The sequence below is a fragment of the Daphnia pulex genome, chromosome 12 (assembly GCF_021134715.1).
Source record: "Daphnia pulex isolate KAP4 chromosome 12, ASM2113471v1".
Lineage (NCBI taxonomy): Eukaryota > Metazoa > Arthropoda > Branchiopoda > Diplostraca > Daphniidae > Daphnia > Daphnia pulex.
Window position 1 is genome coordinate 4,435,208 of NC_060028.1, and position 6,000 is coordinate 4,441,207.

The window sequence follows — 6,000 nt, forward strand, 5'->3', positions numbered from 1 at the left end:
GGCGGTGAAGACTGCCCTATCATCTTATGGGGAGGCATTCTTTTCCTTAACAGACGTGGTGTCATACAATCTTGCTGCAGACAAGCCCATCCTTCACCTTTATGTTAGGCAACCCTTCCAATTTTAATGAGGACGAAACGGAAGATCTGTTTGGGAAGTCCTTCGTTAAGGAAATGGTAAAGTCGCCCGATACAGTAAATAAATTGGCTAGCTGGGGCCAACCGGATCACGATGGCGGAAGCAATCGCTTGACGGAGCAACATGGCCATGGGGCACTTTCAGTTTTGGCTACAATCAAGGCGCGTCGGGATCTGGCCTAAATCCTGGGGGCTACGGACCCTGCTACAATGGAGCAACGCCCAGCTACAGGGGCAGAGGCAGCTTTAATCGCACCAAAGGCTCGCAAGGAGGATCAGAAGATCCTCCAATCAAGACCAGAAGAAATAATTGCAATTATTTCTTCTGAAATGACACATGTGTCATTGTCTGGAGTCTCTCGAGGCGTATCACTTTCTTGAACCAAGACAGACCGACCAATTTCCACGTCATCACTAGTGACTGGAGAGCCACAAGTCATACGGTTGACTCGATTAGACACATTTTTTTCTTGGACATAAAACGATATTTTGCTGGTGGATTGTAAGAACATTAAAATCTCATTAGAGTCGATAACGGTTCCTCGTTCGTTGACTAATTGGCAAGGCCCAGTTAATGAGAATGCAACGGCAGCTTTATTTTTAAGTTTCTGGAAAGAACTACACATAACGTACTTTGAAATTGAAGAACGGAGACCTTCCTCAAAAAAGCCGACTTCAAACGCACAAAGTGGCATATTTAAAAAAAGATGGAAAGCTAACTTGAGACAAGCTTAAGAAGTGACGGCACTTTTGTAACTAACATTTCTGCGAAAATTTCCGCTTGGCGAACTTGAAATAATACCATTAGAAATAGCCCTGGGCGTAATAAAGTATTTACTATTCGGCGAGTTTTTCCTCACTATAATAGATGAATGACGGCCACTAGAAAATAATTCCAAGTTTATAAAAGACTAAGAATATTCAATCGTCAAAGGAACAGTGGATCGGTCCAGAAAAAAATAATTGCCTTTTTCAGGTAGCTTATCCCTTTAGACCTACAGCTAATGTTATTCCACTATTTTACCGTTTTTAAATCCTTTAGTAGCAATTTGAGAGAAATAAAATGTCCTGTTTGTCTAAGTTTGGATTACACATCTATTGCTCAACTGAGAAGGCATCTCATTAGACAGCACAACTCGTACGGCACTTTGCCAAAGGTTTAAAGTGCGTCCAAGGAGATTGCTACACGGAATTGAAAGGCGTCTCGAGCTTCATTCGACATCCTAGAGAGCAGCATATATTCGAAAACAAGGATCACACAAATTTGAATACTGCAGTTCCGTCGTAAAATCGAATTCAGTAGAAGAATCTAGCTCTGTAGCACAGTCAAACTCCCTCGTGAATCAAGACGATGTTGAAGGACTTAATGTTGCTCTCAGTGACATCAATTCCTTTGAAAAAACAAGTGTGTTAAGTGAATTTAAGAACAAGTTGAAATCAGAAATGTCTCGCATGATTTTTGCGTTGCGTGCTAAAGAAAATGTTTCCAGCTGTGTGACTAACGAAATGGTGTTATTTGTTAAGAACTTTACGCGTTCCTTGATGGAAGAAACAGGCAAATAGAGGCACATAGAGTGTCGATTTCAAAACAGTGACTTTGATCCAACTTATTTGTTTCCTGAGGTTAACAATGTTATGAGCGTATTTTAAACTTTTCAATCAGAGTACCGCATTCGAAAACTTTATTTAAATCATCCGAAATTTGTGTGCCCACAATCACTCCCTTTTAGCACAAGAGTCGAAATGGTATTTTCCAATGGAAAAAATAACACGAAATCTATATTAAATACCGGGCAGTACGTGCCAGTTTCAAAAACAATGAAAGCGTTTCTGCTGGACAATCACAACTTTTTCGAACTAAGAAAAAAACATGGAAACTATACAAAGAACATGGTATCTACGAAAAATTCCAAGACGGTAGCCGATTTAAAACCCATCCCATGAACTTTAAAGAAAGAAGTGACGAAAATATTTTGATACATATTCAAGAGTTTTGTAACGGAATGGGCTTAACTAATCCGCTGGCAAGTACGTGCATCAACAAGCCACAATAGCACAATGTTCTAGTTTTTTATTATCGATTTGCCTCCCAGTTATTACGCTGATTCATCTCATATTCATCTGATTGCCATGTGCAATTCAAACGACTTAAAATCAGAAAATGGGCTAGAAACTTTACTGAATGCAATTGTTGAATACCTGTCTGACTTGGAAACTAAAGGTTTTGAGATTTACATTCCATCAAAGGGAATGCGACGGGTTTTTGTTGTTCTCAGTCAATTCACAGGAGACAATTCGGCACTAAATAAATTATTTGGTAGGACTGAAAGCTTTCGTAATGATTTTTTCTGTCCACTTTGTTACTGCACTAGAGAAGAGAAATAGACCAATTAAGTTCACTGAGCGGGAGTTTGTTTGCCGAAGCAAAGCTCTCTATGATATGGATATCACAAATCTGCTATCTCGAAGTGCCCATCAAATACATATTAAAGGGATAAAGAAATTTTGTTTATTGAATCGACTGAAATTTTTTCACATCATGGAAAACTGGATAAAAATGATTGCATGCATACAGTTCTTCAAGGTCCGTATATTTTAAGCCTTAAACACTGAAAACTTATACTTCCATTTTTACAGTTATTTCTAATGCAAAATTTTTAATGCTAAACAAATTATTTTTTAAATAAGGAAATTTAAAAACTGTATCTTTTCAGGTGTTGTTTCATACGCCTGCGAACTTGTTTTCAAAACACTGATTTCCAATAAATACTTCAGTCTGGATGAATTAAACGAAGAGATACTTAACATTTTATCACGGCTGAACCTGAAAAAAACAAGCCTGGTTTGTTGAAGGATAGCGGAAGCGATGGCATAAATTTTAAAATGTCAGCAGCACAGATTAGGGCATTTATAAGATACTTGCCTGTAGCCATTTCTCATAAAAATTCGCACCGACAGTGAACACTGGAAAGTTATTCTCATCCTGTCGGAAATTGTTGATCTTGTCATGAGTCCCAAACACTGTGAATCAAGTCTTCTGTATTTTGAAATAATTTAAAAATATTTCTTAAAGAGTTTTTGCACGTCTATATCCTACAGCGCCCGTTCGTCCGAAAATGCATTTTTTTATTCATCTTCCTACAATCGTGCGAAAAATGGTCCCATGCGAACCTTCTGAACGATGAATTACGAAAGACTAAATGGTAAAATGAAGGTCCCCTCTCATGTTATAAATAATTTCAGAAATCCTCAACTCACGTTAGCCTTTAGACGTCAATGTGACGTCTTAAGTAAAAAATTTGACGAAAATTTTTGTAAAGATTATGTTATCATACAATCCTTTTGGGAAATGTCCGCAGCGGACTTTTTGAATGTTGATATCGCTTCGCACTTTAACCTTTTAGATGGTCACCAAATCAACGTAACTAACCAACGTAACCAACGTAACCAAATTAACGTGTCAAGGTAAACGGCGCTTTATTTAAAGTAAAATAATTTTTTATTGTCAATAATAAAGCCAATTACGGCTACACGTTTGGAAAAATAATTTTCATAGTATTTGTCGATCAAAACAATCCAATCTTTGCTGTAAAATATGATATAACTGATTTCTTTGTTAACCATTCCTTCCACATGAACCATTCGTTCATGTGATCAAACCTTGTGTTCCTTCATCAAGTCGCTTACTCAAGGCAGACGATCTTTTTGACTATTATCCTTTAGAAAGCCTGGAAAAAGGAGGAAGAGCGACAATCGGACTAAAGTATGACGTCTTTTGAAAAATGTTTTTCTTTCTTTGCATTTTTTGTGTGCCTCATGTTATAGTAAAAGAATAAATTAGTACGAAGTTGATAACAGATAATACTATTTTATTTCCATACAAATGCACCGAGGTATTAATCAGAAATTGAGAATCTTGTTTGTCACAAGTAGCATTTTATACACCGAAGAGGTGGAAGAAAAGGGCGAGATATGAAATAATGATTTTATTCATGATCTCAATTTCTTGTTTTTATACCTTCTCCCCTTTCCACGAATTCGTGTCATCTAGGGGAGTACACTCAGAAACATATTTAACCTTCGCTTCAGTTCCATCCCTTCTCTTATGTCTAGAGTTTTAGCTTCTTATTCTCTTTTTCACTTGAAAACAAATTCTCGGTAAAAAAATGACGGCCATATATTCTGTCTAGCAGATAGAGGCAAGGGCTGGTTTTTCCATTGAGAAAAAAGGGCGCCATGCCGCAATGATGGATACTCTGCCCATTTAACTGCCCTTGTCCATCAACCTTGTCTTTTTAACCACCGCTGGGCGCTATTAAAGGATACATATCCTGTCGCGTAAGATATTTTTGGCTGTAAATTTTTGTCTCATTCTTGGTTCCCTTTGAAGGACACATGTATTACGGGAGAGGATCTGTTTTTTAGAGATTGTAGTAGATTTCTCCGACTGTTTAAAAAACCAAATTGAACCAAGTAGTGGTAACCCTTTGGCGTAGTATTTGTAGCGTTAGAGTCATTTCTGTCGTTGGAAACTTGATTTCAGCCTCTACAACCTTTGCGTCCCTGTCCTTCATACGCGTGGTGGCAATATCAACCAAAGCCTCAATTAGCACTTTTCAACTTTTCCCAATCTTGATGCGGACAGTATTTATCGTCAAGTGGTAATTATTGTTTAAAAATACGGTTAAAAAAAACCATTTTCAAAATGAAGATTTAAATTTTTTTACTATTAAATGCGATTGGTAGTGTTGTTACCCAACGTGCAATGATATCTTCTCTCCTTAATTGGAAAAGTTTAGATCCACTTTCACTGAACCATAAAGTGTCAAATTAATTCTTGATTCCCATACTCTGCATAAATTAAAACATTAAAAAGGGAAAAGATTTATTCTAACTAATTTTTACCTAAAACACAGTCATATTCTTAACACCGAATTACTGTGTCGATGGAGTCTGTATATAGAGCTTCAGGAAATACTGCGTAAATCTCCTGTAAGAAAAACAGGGAGATAATCCTAATCCTATTCAATGTTAGTGCAGCGACTTCAAAATAAAATCGAAGTGTCAAAGTAAGTGAGTCACATGGGAAAACAACTTGTGTAATGGTCGCTATTCCACACAGTCTTTGTCTGTGAAGACAACCTCTGTGATAGATATCGTTGATCTAGAGATCTTAATTAGGAATTGTCTCTTGGCCTTCTTCTGTCCCGATTCCATTTTTTATTAATTCAGTATCAAAAGTCGTTGCGAGATTACGTGAGTTTGCCAACTTTGGTTTTCAATAGCAAAGGACCCATGGGTTTTGCGTAAGGTCAGGGACGGACTCCTTATTGACTTTATCACGCTACTGTGAGAAAATAGACCGCGGTGTGACGTTTCCATGTCAGCAGATAGACGGGTGACTTGTGTTGTCGATTTGGCAAATTTAATGGAAAAAGGTGCCGTGAAGGAAATAATGGACGAATCAAGTGGCTTTATAAGTAATTATTTCTCTTTTCCCAAAAAATTTGAGGAACGAGACCAATTTTTAATGCAAAGAAATTGAACAGGTTCATTACATATGAATACTTAAAAATGGAAAGCCTTGATTCGGTTCGTTATTTGTTTCAACAAGGAGACTTTACTTTCCTGGAAGTGGTATATTTACTAATACTGTTGCATAGACTTCGGCTTGGCTCTCGCATCCCAGGGTGATGATTTATTTTTTATTGTTAATCGTAATGAATATGAATATTATATTGATCCGATAAGCGTATACACGATACGATATATCGATTATAAATTTTCAGTTCTTCTCAGGTTTCGTACTATAGAAAAGTAAGTAACCGAGAGAAATAAAAATGCTTTTAGTCAAAATGAGGAC